At 33.5% G+C, this 18,301-nt stretch overlaps 1 non-coding gene across 1 annotated transcript; it reads right to left on the bottom strand.

Annotated features, from left to right (window-relative positions):
* Positions 1-8,166: 8,166 nt before the first annotated feature.
* Positions 8,167-8,277, bottom strand: LOC141675384 (small nucleolar RNA R71). Its single transcript, XR_012556040.1, has one exon. It is a non-coding gene; the product is annotated as a small nucleolar RNA R71 (small nucleolar RNA).
* Positions 8,278-18,301: the final 10,024 nt, after the last annotated feature.

Here is an 18,301-nt window from a genome sequence, read left to right as displayed (position 1 = left end):
TTTTAATAGTATCAAAGTATATTAATTCTCGTATAGAAATATAATGATTTCAGGTCAAAGGACCAATACATCATTATCACTGCGAGATTAACTTATGACACTATAAACATGTAGTATCTCACAACGGGTCAATCCAGCACCATGTATTTAATAAATAGATTAAATTTATTATTAATTTTATAAAATAATATAAAAAAATCAAAAAATCAGAATTATTCAACACGTCGTCCCACGATAAATGGGAGTACTTTGCTCTGGCGAACCCACTCCTTATCGATCTAGGGGTTAACGCGTTGGATATATTGAAAGGCATCTAAATAACTTAATATAAACATTAGGGTTTTGTTAGTATTATAACGATCATGATCCCATCATAAAGAGATTCCCAATTTTTCCTTGAATAAAATACTTCAAATCAATACTCGTCAATGGTTTGATTTCCAGGTAGTGGAGGAATCACATCGGTCTCACTTAAAACCCATAGCCTTACAAGTTCTATGAACCCGTTGTTGACAAAATCGCCCCATGTCGGAAATAGAGAAGATTCGTATTTCATTCCGTGCTTCATAAACACGAGAATCTCATAATCGTTTGTAAATTTTAAAATCTTGAGTCGTTACAGATTTTATCTTGTTTAGGCATGGCATGGGTGACGTATCTAATACATACATGCATGCATAATTAATCTAATTAAAGCATGCATCGTTAACTATTCTATACATACATTCATACATCAATATGTAAAGTGCAATAAAGTAAATGTGTTTGGTTATGGCCCCATCCTATGTGATCTTTATCAAGCTCATGATAAAGATCAAGGTCAATCTAATATGGTGATGGAAATAAATACAACTACTTATTATATAAGTCTTCTTCTTTGCTTAGACTTCTTGTATGCATCATCTTCTTCTTTGAATCACCTCAATTGGATAGCCTTCTTGAGTCTTCAATTACATTAAATGATTGAAAGTAAAACTAATCTAATGAACTTACAAGAATAATTCGAGTTACATTCAAGATTTATGATTACAAAGATTGACGACATGCAAGTCGTATTTAAAACCAAAACCAAAATCATTACACTAAAGTCGAAAGGCCATAACCATCCACCATGCTCATACAACACATAAAAGCATGTTAAAACACATAATCTGATCTTAACATATCATATTATCCATGATCTAATCATAAAAGAAATATGACAAAAATCAGAAAAATCAGAATCAAATCAAAAAAACAAGAATCACTGTTTACGGGCAGTAAACGACGTCAAACGCCTTACAAACGAGTCGATGATAGCTTTAGCTATCTTTTTTGTTCAGACGCTCGTTTACCTATCGAATAGGGTATTCGTTTGCATAAATCGGATACCAGACACAGATTTCAATAAATCTGCAGCAGCCAATTCAGAATCCGCATCTAATACGATTCTCATAATTAGAACAAACATAAATCATGTATATATCAGTATATATACATATTACATAATCATCTTATGATTATATAACTCACATAAATATCATATATTCAAAACCATACATATACAAGCATATTATATCAACATCAAATCATGGTGAATCACGTACATGCTCATATATCGAAAACGGTTAAACACATAAACGAATTAAAAACTTTTTGCAGGTAGCTCTGATGCCATTGAAGGGTTTTTAGCACATAAACTAAATGAAAAACGTAAATTTAAATCTTAAAAATCGAAACCCTCCGCAAGATCCATGCGAAAAATAATATTAAAATAATATTTTATTCGTAGTTCATTATGTTTACCTTAAGAAGCTTTACGTTAATGGAAAGATGGAGGTCTTGAATGATCACCACGTAGCCCATCGCTGGAACGATCTATGCCTTGAAGGTATCCACACGAATGATCGCCCGGTGGATGGGTGTGTACTAGCACGTTTTTGAGGCCGCCTTCTTGCTCTCTATCTCTCTTCAAGCTTCTAGGGTTTATGTTTTATCAAATAAAACGTGTAACCCTAATTCTATTAGAAAAAGATATTATATAGGCAAGAGCTAATGGGCCTCCAACCCTAAACTGAATTTTAGAGTTATTATTATTATTAAATTTGAAATTCTAATTATTGTATTATTAATCTCACTTAATCATCCAATAAATTAATTTTGGATTTAATATTAAATTCGAATTTCCTATTTATTTAATTAATTAAGTCACACTTAATTAATAACAAATAATTTGAATTACTTACATTTAATTTAAATCCAAATTTAAATTAAATTATCCTCTAATCATTCTTTGTGCAACCCTTTAGGTTATTCTTACGTTGGCAACAATTTTAAATCTAATTTAAAATCATAAACAATGAGCGACATCTAGTAATACATCATTGTTACCCAAGTAATAATAATTAAATCGGTGATCAATTAAACCTTTCGTGAATAATGTACAATGTAATATAATCCCTTTAGCCTTATATTATAGATCAAACTCGAGTCATGCATTATGTCATCCTCTGTTAATGTTCAATCCTTCTTTCCTTGATCAATGAGTAAACTATTAAATAAATCAGTATTTGAGCACGACCATGCATTTTATAGTCTTACTCAATCAAGAGGCCAATAATATCATTCCTTTAATAAAGGATGGCTAAATTCCATCTAGATCATTCATATTTCTCATACGATTCATAATATAACCAATGTCTACTTTTATTATTACCCGGTCAAGGATAACTTTTAATAGTATCAAAGTATATTAATTCTCGTATAGAAATATAATGATTTCAGGTCAAAGGACCAATACATCATTATCACTGTGAGATTAATTTATGACATTATAAACATGTAGTATCTCACAACAGGTCAATCTAGCACCATGTATTTAATACATGTTCCTGTGTTTTGACTTTAGTATCACCATACCTATGATCAATGAGATGTGATCATCATCCAACAAATACACTAGTCTCAATGTATTTATTATCGTCCCTTAATAATAATACTTGACTAGGGACCTTTAGGAATATCAATACTATTCTCATAATCTCATTTCTAAGTCACGTACTTAGAGATATAGATTTACATATCATATTCCAAGGACATTTATTAATCTAACATCTTATCGCAGAAAATAAAGATATAATAAATTACTAAAAATAATCCATATAATCATAATTAATAATCCAAATGGTTCATAATATAAACATAATAATGTTTTCTCTAGGGCACAAACACTAACAATATGTTTACATCTTTACATGCTATGTTTAGATATAAACGATTGGGTAGATGTTGACATCGAATGAGTTTTGTATGGTTAATTAATTTAGTGATTTATAGAATCGAGGCTAGGAGGGCAGTCAGGTAGTAGATGTTTCTAGTCTATGTTTGTGCTTATCAGGAACGTACCCTTTTCCTATTCTAAATTCTAAATAGATGAAATTTTTATACTTCGAATTGAGATTGTTGTTGTATACTCTTGTGAGATATTATTTCTAATACTCAGTGGATTATTGAAGTCACCCTATTCTAGTATTATTCTAATAAAATTTATTTTTCCTTTCCGATATATAGTGAATAACTATTCTATCCAGCTATACTCTATATAGTGGATCTTTATTGTATACTTAGCGGATAACTAATCATTCTATTTATCTCGATATCATTTGTTGCGGTTACTCCGGACCATGTGACATGGAGAGTTATTTGAATGAGGATGTCGATTTATGCGGCTCCTTTAAGAAAAATATTTTAATAATTGGATGAAAGCATAAGTAGTTGTGACGGACGGTCCAGTGAAGGGCTATGTATTATAAGAAATATTTATAATACAACTTTTTCCACAGGGCGATATGATCTAGTGCTATCAAACGAACTAATCATATGTGATAGTACATTCGTCAGTTAAGGATTCCAATATAAAATTATCAGCTTACTGTTTAAGCTTAAGTTAGATTTTATTTTCATTCAGAAATTACTGTTTGTCTCTTGCTTTCAGATATCAGCATGACATTGTTTTTATCATTTCAAGCACATGGTATATAGTTCATGCTAAGCATTTCATATCTCATATTTGTTTCATTATTCTGATCTTTCTAGTAAGAACCGGGAAATTATGAATGTTTTGTGATATATTAAATGCAGTATTATATGGTTTATTATATTATAAATTATGATTGATCATAAAATATTAAATGTTATGGGCTATATATGTTCAGTGTGGTGTGAGAAATTTTTCGGTTATTTTACTATGTCTTAAATGGGTTAATATTAAAATTTATATTATCCCGAGTTCGTTTTAATACCTGTTATTTCGTGTAGAGCATTTGGACTTATTTTGCATCATATGGAATTTACCATTTTTGATTTTTCGAACATCTAGTTAATTTAGAAAATATCTCGTTTTGTGAAAGATGATTTTTCCGGGCCCCTACTGGTACTCTGAAGCCCACAAAAATCATATTTTTATTTTTATAAAATTATGTGACTTTTAAATATTGTGTATTTTGGTATTTTTGAATTATTCATATTTTTTGAGAAATTTTGGCATATATTTTTTATTTATTTAAAATTAAAATTTTAAAATTATTCTTTATAAATTATGAGTTAAGGGCTAATTAATTTTAATAAAAGATATAATTAAGGCCTAAATTATGATTATGGGTATTTTTCATAGTTATAAATAGATTAATTTTATTATTAATTTTATAAAATAATATAAAAAATCAAAAAATCAGAATTATTCTCTAAAAATTTTGGAATAGGGTTTTTGATCCAATTGGAGAATCAATCAATGATTTCTGGTGATCCTAGGGTTCAAACAACATCATGTGAGTACTCAAATTGAGACTCGTGATCTGTACTATCTCATTATGCTATAAATTTTATGCACAAATTCATTGATTTTTTTTATTTTAATTTTAGGGTTTATGCTGAAATTTAGGGCTTTTTGATTCTAGGGTTATTTGATTGATTTGATTATTTGTATAGTTTCATATGTTTATTTATAATCGATTTGTCATCAATTTCATCAACTGTAGCTAGAAAGTAGGATTCGATTTCTAGGGATCTAACAAATTTTGAATTATACATTTTTTTATTTTGATTGATCTGAATATATATATATATATGGTATTAGGAGTTGGATTATACATGTTATGATCTTTAATTTGATGTATTGAAAGAAGAACTCCATGTACGAATTAACTAGAACGATGTTGGCCGGATTTTCTAAAAGCTCGCCGGCGTTATTCGAATTTTTGGCCGGAGAAGATGACACAGCAGTTGTCGGTTGTGATTGAAGCAACGTTTGTTTTGCTGTGTTGATTGTAGATGTGATTGATGCAAAAAATGATCAAAACCCGTGTGATTATGGGCTCAAATTCAGGTGGCTGGAAATCGGGCAAAGCCGCCGGATTCCGGAAAAATCTTGTTAGCGACCCGAGAATTTCTTGGCGACCCAGTTATAACCAGGTTTTGATCCAACATTTCCCAATTGCTTTTTCAAAAAATGTTTCTGAAATTTTATTTTTAAAATAAATCAAAAATCGGTTAATTTATTTAATAAATTTATTAATTAATTTAATTTATTAATTATTTTATAAATAAATCTGAATTATTTTTAAATATTTTCAAAAATTCCAAAAATTTATTAATTATTAATTATTTATTTAAATTGATTAATTATATTGATAATTTATCAGTTTATTTAAATAATTTGTATTGCCTTTTTTTAGTTTCCAAAAATTACGGAAAACTCATTTGTAATTCAAATTTTTCATAAACAATTATTTAAAAATAGAATTAATGATTAATTAATTTAAATAATCAATTATTTGAATTATAATTTGATTATTCTTTTTAATTAAATATTAATCAAACCATTTATCCATTTTAAATAAAACAGAAGCTCCTAAAAACAAAAAAATGATATGTTTTCGATAAAAATAGTTTTAAATCTCAATTTCTTTCGGGAACGAATCGGATTTCTATATTTATTTATTTATAGACCTAAATTATTATAGAAATATGGGTTGAATAATTTAAAAAATTATTATACAAGGCATATATTGAATAAAAATATGAATAATGACCCGATTTCGATTCTTAAAATATTTTAATAACCTGTGTGAATATCTGAATTATGTGATATGTGTATTATTTTACGAGTTATTTACTATCATACGGGTAGACAATAGGGCGTAAGTGGATAAAGATTTGTTGTACAATTATTGTACAAGTCAATTAAATTAGTTGATAAGTGGATTTTATATCTACTTGGAATGCATCATTACAGGCTTAAGTTGGTGTTTTGGACTCAAGTTAGTGGTATTTTTGATGTGTTTTTGTGTAATTGCATTTCAGGCATCAGTTAAATGAAGAAAGGAGCTTTTCAAAGAAATATGCTGAAAAAAGATCAGAATTGGAAGCTTAGGTCATTCTCAAGTTGTAGATAATCTCGTTAGTTTTATGTGAGCAGTTAAATCGCCTAATTCTGACGAGCAGAACTCAAGATATGGCCAAAAGAAGATTTGTTAGAAATATTCCAGAATGTCAGCGCGGCCGCGCCAGAAGGCAGCGCCCGCGCCGCTGAAACACTATTTCAGCACGGCCGCGCCTGGTTTCTACCCCATAATCCTAATTTTAGTCGAAATTGAAGATTTTGAGAGTCCTGGTCATCGTGGAGCCTATATATACCCATAAAAGATGTTTTAAACAGAAACGAGGCCTGGGAGAGCAATAAGAAGACCTAGAGAGCACGAGAAGGCTACAGAGAAGAAGACTCTTATTTTCTTCAATATAGTTGATACTTGGATGCTTGTTTTCGATTTGTTCTTGAACCCTAGCACTCTTATATTGTTTATTATCATGCTTTCATTGGAACCCATGGTGACGATGAGTTCAATTATGAACTAATCGTTATCGTGGGGTTCTAACGGATTTAATTATGGATTTCAATAGTTAATTTATTTCAATATCTTGGTGTGTGGTAATTGACTGATATCCTAGTATTGGTTGTTCTTATTCGTCTTATGTGCGTAGCTAATATATAAGCTAACGTGTTAATCTCTATTGAAGCGAAGGTGAATGTAGAGATTTAGAACTTGGCATGCTAGCATAGGTTCATGTATTGTTATGCATGATTCGTAGGTAATTTTAACCATCTTACTTGCCCTATGTAATCATGATAGATAACTTGTACTTAAACCTTTATGTTGTCAAATTCTACAGACATATAGGGTCTCAACATAATTGGTGTATATTCAACTTCATTCTCTTTTGTGAATGCCTGGTAGTAGGGTATTTGTGCAACGAAAGTTGGCGTTTACTAGTTTCGTGTTATTTGATTAGTGTCATCACCATTGCATGCTAAGGTTGAGAATAATAAGGCTATTGAATGAAGAATTTAATGAAGTTAGAATCCCATGTTTGTCTCATATAAGTAATTCAACCTCAATTCTCTTAGTTAATGTTATTTAGTATAATCTCTTAGTTTAATCAAAACCCAATTTGTTATTTATCTTAGCATTGAGCGATAACCATACATTGTTGCATAGGTGCATAAATTGAATTTAACCTAAACCAGTCACTGTGGGAATGAATCTGATTTATATCTTATACTACCAGTCTCTGCGTGAATTTTAACGCGTGTTTTCGCCCTAACAAGTTTTTGGCGCCACTGCCGGGGACTCGGTGTTGTTAATTTTTAGTTTATGTGCTTGTCATCAGTGGCCGTTAAAGTTCAATGACTCAGATTCTTTTACTTTCACAGTTTATTTGTTTGTGTTTCAGGTACTCATTACAATGGCAGATCCAGCAGCGCGAACGAAAGCCTTGATGGATTTTTCTCAACCCAAGATCAATGACATTCAATCTAGCATTGTCAGGCCAGCTATCATAGCTAATACCTTTGAGATCAAGCCTGGTATAATTCAATGGGTGCAAAATTCAATCCAGTTTGGGGGTGCTCCAACGGAAGATCCCAATATGCACATTAGGGATTTCATTGAGATCTGCGACACCTTCAAGTTCAATGGTATTTGTGATGATGCTGTGAAACTGAGACTATTTCCATTCTCTATGAGGGATAAGGCTAAGTGCTGGTTACACTCTCTACCAGATGGTTGCAATTACTACTTGGGAGGATCTTGCTCAGAAATTTCTTACTAAATTCTTCCCTATGGCGAAGACAACTGCAATAAAGAATGCTCTTACTCCATTTGCGCAGCAATCGGGAGAATCTCTATGTGAAGCTTGGGAGCGCTACAAGGAGATGCTTAGAAAGTGTCCTCATCATGGAATGCCTGACTGGATGGTGATCAATTGCTTCTATAATGGTTTGGGAGCACAATCTAGACCCATGCTTGATGCAGCATCAGGTAGAGCATTATGGGAAAATAGCTATGATGAAACTTATGATTTAATTGAACTGATGGCTGCTAATGAATATCAGCATCCCACCCAGAGATTGCCAAAGAGCAATGGTCGCAGGAATTCTTCAAGTGGATACAGTTATGGCTATCATTGCTTAACTAAAGGAGTTGTCTATGAATATCGATTATCTGGCTAACTATGGTTTTAATCAGATAACCAGTGTTTGTGAGCTATGTGCAGGTTCGCATGCGACGGAGTAATGCGCTATATCTAGTGAATCAGCTCAGTTTGTGAGCAACTTTCAGAGATCGCAGCAACCAGTTCCAGACACTTATCATCCTGAAAAACTGGAGTCATCCTAACTTCAGATGGAGCAATAATCAGAATGCGATACAACTAGTCGCTCCAGCAGTTTGGAAACGAGCAATTCAATCTTCCTGGTTTTTAACAACAATTTGAACCAAGACAACAACTTCAACTTCAACATCAAACTCATGGAGGTGCAGGTCTATCTTCGAATGAAAAATCTGAATTGGAGGAGTTGAGGCTTATGTGTAAAAATCAGGCTCTGATATGCCAAAGCCAGGCTGTTTCTATCCAGAATCTGGAGAACCAGATAGGACAAATTGCTAACAGCCGTATTGAATCAACTACAGAAACGCTTTCTAGTGATACAGAAGTTCTAGGCAAGAGGGAAGCAGAAGAGCAGGTTAAGGCAATTACATTGAGGTCTGGGAAGGTTGCAAGCCCTGAAAAATCTCAAGTTCAGGAATCTGATGTTTTGGCTGAAGAAGATGTGCAGAAGGAGGAAGAAGTGGAATCAAGGAAAAAAACCGTGGAACACACTCCTCCTGAGGGTAATACAGGGGGAAAACAGGTCTATCCTCTACCTCATTGTCCTAAGAGACTGCAGAAGCAGAAGTTGGATAAACAATTTGCTAAGTTTCTGGAGGTGTTCAAGAAACTTTCTATCAACATACCTTTCCCTGAAGCTCTTGAACAGATGCCTAACTATGCGAGATTTATGAAAGGTATTCTCTCTCGAAAAGTGAAGCTCGATGACTTGAAGACCGTTGCTTTTACAGAGGAATGCAGTGCTGTGCTGCAACAGAAGTTGCCTCCGAAGATTAAAGATCCTGGAAGTTTCACTATTCCTTGCACAATTGGAAACTTGTCTTTCGATAAGTGTTTATGTGATTTGGGAGCTAGCATCAATCTGATGCCCTTATCTATCTTCAAAAAGCTTGGTCTACCTGATCTGAAAACAACATACATGTCATTGCAACTAGCTGATCGTTCTATCGCTTATCTACGAGGCATTGTGGAGGATGTGTTGGTCAAGGTGGACAAACTTACTTTGAGGAGGATAAGAAGATTCCCATTATCTTGGGGAGACCATTCTTAGCTATTGGCCGAACTATGGTCGATGTGCAAAAAGGAGAGCTTACGATGAAGGTTCATGATCAAAAGGTCACTTTTAATGTGTTCAAGGCAATAAAGTTACCCACAGCTAAAGAGGGGTGCTTTAAAGTAGAGTGGGTAGACTCTGTCATGAATTTGGAACTTGAGCAATTGCCAAAGTCAGAGATCTTAGAGAGATCCTTAATGGGGAAATCAGTTATTGATGACAAGGAAGGAGCAGAGCAAGTGCAGGTTTTGAATGCACCTCCGTGGAAGTGGAAGTTGGATATGCCATTCGATTCTCTTGGGTTAGCAGAGCTGAAAATTTCTCAGGAGCGTCTCGAGCCGTCTATTGAAGATGTTTGCACACTTGAGCTTCACCCACTACCAGATCACTTGAGTTATGCATTCTTAGGTGCACCACATGATAAGGGCCTGGAATATATTTTTGATGATGTAGAGGGTAACCGAACGAATCCTCCAGTGCCTATAGAGGGTTCTTCTCATGTATAGTAGGTAGTTGATAGGACTGGTGTTGGTGATGAGCAGTACATGCGAGCAATTAGGCGTATAGAGGCCATGCACGACATTCACCGTCATTTTGCTGCAGATTTGACACAGGATTTGGGCACTATTTTCCGAGCCACTGGTGTCAAGGTTGATTGGCCACATGATCCTCAACCCGAAGTGGGTGATCTTTCTGACGACTAGGTATGCCTAAAATTCTTATTATTGCCTTCAATGAGGACATTGAAAATTTTAAGTTTGGGGGTGATAATGTAAGGATTAGTTTGTGTGTGTCCATATAGTTCATATAGATTCATGTTGCATATAGTTGTATCTCATTCGTAGTGTTGCATGATTGTTTGTATAGGACATATTTGTTTGTTTTTATGTGATTTCATATAGTTGCATTTGTATGAATATTTAGCATGATCCCTTTAGATGAACTATGCTATTTGATAAGTTGATGTTGATTTGAGTGTGGTGATGACAAATAGAGGGATGTTAAAGTCTTAATGAATTGATTTGCATGCCAGAAAAAATTCACAAAGTCTTATTGGGTTGCTTTTGATCTAGATCATGATCATACTTGTTTGTTGTTGAGATTTAATCATTTGGTTATATTTAGAATTTGTGATATTCTCGTAATGATGTAAAAACACGGATTTTTTTTATCTGGAGAAAAACTTGGATTTCATTGCTACTTATTGTAAGGCTAGGCGTCAAATGGCTAGTAGTCGGCTCATATTTTTATGAGTAGTCTAGGGTTGAATGAGATGGAGTGAAATGCACTCATTCAGAAATTGTTGAAAAAAAGAAAAAAACGAAAGAAAAAAAAAAGTATGTGTAATGCATAATTGATCAAGGGTGAGCTCTTTAATACTCGAGTTATTAAGATCTAGGGGACTTTGTGCCAAGTGACCTAAGACTTTTATAGTCTGGGATCCGCTAACCTAACGCTCGCTACATGGGTATTATTGCATAAGTCTTTTGTGGACCTCATTCATTGCACGATCAAGTAAGCATCTTTGTTATGTGTTCAATAATAGTATGAAGCATTGTATAACTTTAGTAGAAAGGAGGTGTTGTGAGTCATTATGCGTTTAACGTCTATTCTAGTTATAAACTTGTGATTGTTTTGATGAAAGATAAGTTATGATTATTGATCTAGTATCGAAAGTATATCTGTTAAGCATCCCACACACGCACGTTTCTGGTTTGTGGGATTTATTCGAGCTCCATTTTGAGTCATTGCATTCTTAGAGAATTAGCTTGTTGGTTGGTTATGGTTATTCTGAGGGGATCGATTGCATTATCATTTAGTTGCATTCACGTAGTTGCATTCATGCATTAGGTTTGTTTTGTAGTTTTGAGTCTGTCTATGCTTGAGGACAAGTATCGATTCAAGTTTGGGGGTATGATAAGTGGATTTTATATCTACTTGAAATGCTTCATTACAGGCTTAAGTTGGTGTTTTGGACTCAATTTATTGATATTTCTGATGTGTTTTTGTGTAATTGTATTTCAGGCACCAGTTAAATGAAGAAAGGAGTTTTTCAAAGAAATATGCTGAAAAGAGATCAGAATTAGATGCTTAAGCCACTCTCAGGTTGTAGAGAATCTCGTTAGCTTCGCGTGGGCAGTTGAATCACCTTATTCTGACGAGCAGAACTCAAGATATGGCCAAAAGAAAATTTGTCAGAAAAATTCCAGAATGTCAGCGCGGCCACGCCAGAAGGCAGCGCGCCCGCACCGCTGAAACACTATTTCAGCGCGGCTGCGCCCGAAGGCCGCGCGGCCGTGGCCAGTTTCTGCCCCAGAATCTTGATTTTAGTCAAAATTGAAGATTTTGAGAGTCTTGGTCATCCTGGAGCTTATATATACCCATAAAAAGACGTTTTTAACAGAAAGGAGGCCTGAGAGAGCAATAAGAAGACCTAGAGAGCACGAGAAGGCTACGGAGAAGAAGACTCTTATTTTCTTCAATATAGTTAATACTTGGATGCTTGTTTTCGATTTGTTTTGAACCCTAGCATTCTTATATTGTTTATTTATGCTTTCATTGAAACCCATGGTGACGATGAGTTCAGTTATGAACTAATCGTTATCGTAACAGGTTTACTTATGGATTTCAATAGTTAATTTGTTTTAATATCTTGGTGTGTGGTAATTGATTGATATCTTAGTATTGGTTGTGCTTATTCGTCTTATGTGCATAGCTATCATATAAGATAGCGTGTTAATCTCTATTGAAGCGAAAATGAATATAGAGATTTAGAACTTGTCATTCTAGCATAGGTTCATGTATTGTTATGCATGATTCGTAGGTAATTTTAACCATCTTACTTGCCCTATATAATCACGATATATAACTTGTGTTTAAACCTTTATTCTGTCAAATTCTATAGAAATATATGGTCTCAACATAATTGGTGTCTATTCAGCTTCTATCTCTTTTGTGGATGTCTGGTAGTAGGGTATTCGTGCAACGAAAGTTGGCGTTTACTAGTTTCGTATTATCTGATTAGTGTCATCACCATTGCATGATAAGGTTGAGAATAATAAGGCTATTGAATGAAGTATTTAATGAAGTTAGAATCCCATGTTTGTCTCATATAAGTAATTCAATCTCAATTCTCTTAGTTAATGTTATTCAGTATAATCTCTTAGTTTAATCAAAACCCAATTTGTTATTTATCTTAGCATTGAGCGATAACCATACATTGTTGCATAGGTGCATAAATTGAACTTAACGTAAACCAGTCTCTGTGGGAATGAATCTGATTTATATCTTATACTACTTGTGAACGTGTATACTTGCATGAATCTTAGCGCGTGTTTTCGCCCTAACAGCAGTACAGGCCAGGACTAGTTAGCAGTAGTAGTGTTTATCTTGATCGCATACCAGGAAAGTTTTCTATCCTATTCTAATTCCATAATAGTGAATTACTGTACTTATTCTTGTACCATATACATATTATGCTAGTATACATATTTCTTGATCTTCCATTACAATAGTTATTGATATCTTAAGCATATGACCTTTATTCGGGGTTATTGCGATTCAGTTACTGTTCTTTTTATAATATATTTACAATAATTCTGATTGTCATAGATAAGTGAACACTTCCATTCAAATTCTATTTGATTACACACTATTTATACCTAGATACAAATCGTGATGTTGGGATAACATCGAAACATACCTATTGTATCAGATGCTTACCTTATGAACTGGATGGTTACAAATAGGGCCAGAGATGGATTGGATCCTTTATTTATTGAGGCCATAATAGGCCTGGGTACCCGATATGATGGTGGGTCTATGCGGATGGGCATAGGTCCGTACTATATACTGACTGATCAGCAGGTTATAGTACATAAGTTGGTTCTTGCATCCAGTCTAGTTTATTGTGATCGCTGTCAACGGAATTCCTTATTAATTGGTAAAATAATTAGATATCTATTGAGATTACTTACATATCCCTTATCAGATTTACTTGATTTAATTTTGTTAATAGTAATATGTATATATATATATTATAGACTTGCTGAGAAATTATGGCTCACGCTTGTTGTTACTTCCTTATCTTTTAGTAAAGCTTGAGAATGAAGCATGTTCACACTCGAGTAGTAAAGAAGCGAGTCAGAAGGCGGGACCCTGTGACGACTGAGAATTTTGTGACGTAATTAAGTCAATAAAGTATGTGTTATGTGATGTGATTATAATTATGTGACTAAATGCTGATTAATTGTCTTTTCTATATATTAGAATATAGGAGCGTAGATAAAAACGTTCCAATTTAAAGAGTCAGCTTAGAAGTTAAGTTGTGGTGTCGGGCCATCAGGTAGAATGGAACCCGTCTTAATAAGGAGTTAAAGAATATAAAATGTGAATTATGTGTGATTGAATGAAATAAATGTTTAAATAAAGTAATTCGTCCTAAGTGACGTGTCGATTGATAATGATAATGAGAAGCGTAATCGAAACGCTGAGCGTCGGGCCGTCAGGACGCGTAAAAAGGATAAAAGATTAAAGAGGGTAAATTCTATGATTATACATGAGTCGTTATGTGATTGTATATGTGTGATTGATTGACTGTGTGCATGACTATGTGCTCTGTGACGTTTTTATGGAATTAAGAGAATTATGTAAGGATTTATTTAATCTTCGCGCATTTTTATAAAATCATCCGAGTAAGATAAAAACATGGGATTTGTTATATTATCTTCATAGTGGTCCTAGAGACTTTTTAAAAATGATGAGTGGATTTATTTGGTGGTCCTTGCATTTTAAATTGATTTTATGTGGAAAATGTTATTATTAAAGCGAACTTGCGAAATTTATATAAAATCAACCATCCGCTCAAAAATCCATTATGAGTAATGGTTAAAAAAGCTAATTTCGAGATTTACGTTTTAAAATTATCAATCATATCAAATTCATCTTTTCCGAGAGAGATATTTGCAGTTCAAAATTGTTTTCTTTCAAGAATAAAAAGCAAATCAAAACAAGATAACCCAATTACCATACTACCCCTCCCTTGGTAGTATATAATCACACCCACCCTCTCTTTTCTTTCTTTTTCACCCAAGCTTCTCTCTTCTCTTTCTTTTCTCTCATTTTCTTCAATCCTCTCGGGATTTCTCTCTCTCTCTCTCTCTCTCTCTCTCTCTCTCTCTATCTCTCTCTCTCTCTCTCTCTCTCTCTCTCTCTCTCTCTCTCGGTACACTCTACCTTCGATCTCTCACTTGTTCTTTGCTCTTTTTCGGTTGAAGAACCATGATTGTGTGAGACTTTGTGATATCTACCTATATACATACATGCATGTCACTATCTTCAAGTTTTTGGGAAAAACCAAAGTTGGATTTGGTGGTTTTGAATTCGGTTTTCATGGAAACAAAAGGGTTTTTGTTCTTAAATGATTTAGAATAAAGCTATGTGTTTGCATTTGTGTATTACTTGAGAAACTTGGTGGTTGATGGTTGGAAACCCCCGAATGGGGGCACCACCGAGATGCCACCGCCACCGGTGATGAACTCCGGTGAACCGGTGGCGAGCAATGATGTTAAACACTGAGCCCTAGTATTTAATTGACTATTTTGTGTTTGCATGCTTGGTTGGTTTGAAATTCAAAAAGGGTTTTGATATTTTTTTTAGTTAAGTTGATAAATACTTGGTAGGAATGAGTTGTTGAAGTTTAAGTTTATAAATTATGATTTGATTTGAATGATTGGATGAATTTAAAGCAAAAATAAACCATGCATGTGTTTATGTGAAGTGAAAGCCGCATAGTGCTTTGATTTATCAAGATTGAATTGATTTTAGTTGATAAAAAAAAGAGATTGCTTGATGGTTGTTTGAAAATGATAAGTTAAATAGAGTGTTTAATGGTATTAGGGATGAGAAATTCGAACATAAATATGAGATTGTAAGTTGCCTTGGTTCGAATTTTATTGATAAGAAAGAAGAAGTAAATTGGTGTGTTGTTCTTGCTTGGATTCATTGGGATTTAGGATTAAAACTATGGAAAGATGCTTGTATGCTATGTATGAGATCAAAAATTGAAATGCATGTCGTTGTTCTTGAAAATTCGAATGATATGGTTGTTTTAATTGGAAATATTAAGTTGGATTAAGTGAAGGTTTGATTGATTATATGTTATGTGAAAATTTGTTTGAATGTGGAAGGTTTTTATAGAAAGGCCGAATGGTTTTTAGTACTTAAAAGGTCAAATTCTAATTTAAGTGCTTGAATCGATCATGGAGATTAGTTAAGGATTGTATCTGAGATTTTTGCCTAATTTACTATGTTGGTTCGAATTAAAGCATAAGAGAAAGGGGAATGATTGATCTGTGATAACTATGGTTGTCATTATAAGTTTTGTCGTTTGTTTATTTGTATAAGAATTTCAAGTATAAGGAGCTATGTGTACCAATATAAAGTACGATTTGATTTCGAGTCGAGATATGGATGTTTATAAGTTGATTGTCGAATATATATATAAAGGTGAAAAGGTTAATAATATAGTATATGATGTGCTATGTGCTTATGTGTATAAGCTATACTCGTACATTTGAGTCAAGAGTATAATCGAGTGATCGTTCCGGGAACGAGAGTTGAGAGACTGATTAAGGTTTTGGTTTTGATTGTAGATTCGGAGCGTGACGGTATTCAGGCTAGGAAAGGAAAGGATATACTAGGTGGCAGTATTTCAACCTTCAGGAAAGCAAATTCAGGAAACTAACTCTGATTACTTGTGTAAATGGCTATAAAGAGAATGTTGTTCATACCATGTAGAGTATTGAACTGTTTAATTATGAAACCTTGATATTGATTTGAGATACCCTGCCTTGGTTCTTGATAAACTGTTATTGATAAGCTTAATGATTCAACCCTTTGATAATCTGTCCTTTCTGTTCAAGTTATCTATTAAGCCATGGATTATATTGAACCCTCTGATTATCTTTGTTAACCCTGTTTAATGATACCTTGTTTTCCCGATCACCCTATTGATCCCTAAACAGATATTGATCCTTCTAACTTAAGTGCCTTGTTATCCTTGATACACAATCCTCATGAATTGTTCCTTGTTTATCTTTAAAACACTCCCTGAACTTTGTTTTCCTTAAAATCTGAATTAAGAATGAGTTTCGACTTGAAAGAGTCCGAATGATTTCAAATTCTCGGTAATGATAAAATGAATTTTAGAAAACCTATTTGTTTTTCCAACTCAAGGGTTTCCAAATGAATTCCTGATGGATTGGATTGGGACGTAAGAGGCTAGTGGAACTAGTCCAGTCATGGTAAGAGGCTAGCGGGGCTAGTCCAACTTAAGGCTGAAATTATGCTGATTGGTACCTTACAGACCGGAATGGAGGTCGGTACGGGATGATCACCCGTATATAATGAAATGGAAAGATAAAGTGATCCAATCAAGGGTTCCAAATGATTATTTAAAAAGGGAACTGAAACTTTCTGTTCAGTAAATTGATTCTTGAAAATGAAAATGGTTTATAATGCTTTGAAAAGAGTTGATTATGTTATTGTGAAGCTTAAATCTCGAGAACCCTGATTCTTGAATTTGTTGATCATATGATTGATTTCATATATTGAAATACTGTTGCTTTCCTCTTTTGAAAGATCTATTCTGATCCTTTAATGATTTGTGATGAATGTCGGCTTTCGTCCTGCTTTGAGCCTTGTTCCTTGAAAGCCCCACATTATCCTTCAAAACCTTTCCTTAACCCAAAAGCTGGATATCTGCCACCTAAATCAAATAAAGTAGAATGCCCTGAGTGTAATATCCGGGATATATCGTGTAATTATTTTCGATATTAAATAATTAGTATGTGTGTTCAGTATCTATTTTGTGAGTTAATTGTTAAGTGATATATGTACTTGAATATTCAAAAATAATATTAATTGAGTATTTTAATTTTTATTTTTCCAAAATAAAATATAGATAATTGTCATATCTTCTTAATTATTTTTATGTTGATTTATAGATTTATAAGAATCATATGAAATTTTTAAAATCTTTTTCCGGGTAATTAAAATTTATTTTATAAAAACGGGAACCAACCGACGTCAACCGTTGTTATGTTTTTGGAACCCAAAACTCTTCCGAGAACTCCTTCCTAACCTAATTGTAATATTCCGAGCATTTTCCATGTTTCGACTTTTTCGATCCGGCGTAAGGTTTGTCCTGCGCGGGTCCCGGCACAACATTTTCGATACAATATTTGTTTCGGTATATTAATAAAACACGTATTTTCGATAAACGGGAGCTTTTTATTAAACTATCCCAATTATCACTTCGTAGTACGTGTAACTGGGTGCTGAGACCAAGACCGCAGTACAAGCTGTACTGATTTGGATAATTATCCCGAAAACCGATACCGTTTGGATCAGTTTTTATAAATAAACGTACCATTTTATATCCGGAATGATCCAACGGGATACTAATTTTCCGTAATTATAAATAGCCTTTTACCGTATTTTATTTCGTATAAAAATCAATTGCAGACAGATAATTATATAATT

The sequence above is a fragment of the Apium graveolens genome, chromosome 7 (assembly GCF_009905375.1).
Source record: "Apium graveolens cultivar Ventura chromosome 7, ASM990537v1, whole genome shotgun sequence".
Classification (NCBI taxonomy): domain Eukaryota; kingdom Viridiplantae; phylum Streptophyta; class Magnoliopsida; order Apiales; family Apiaceae; genus Apium; species Apium graveolens.
The sequence above is the reverse complement of the archived record's forward strand: the minus strand, read 5'-3'. Positions and strand labels throughout refer to the sequence as shown.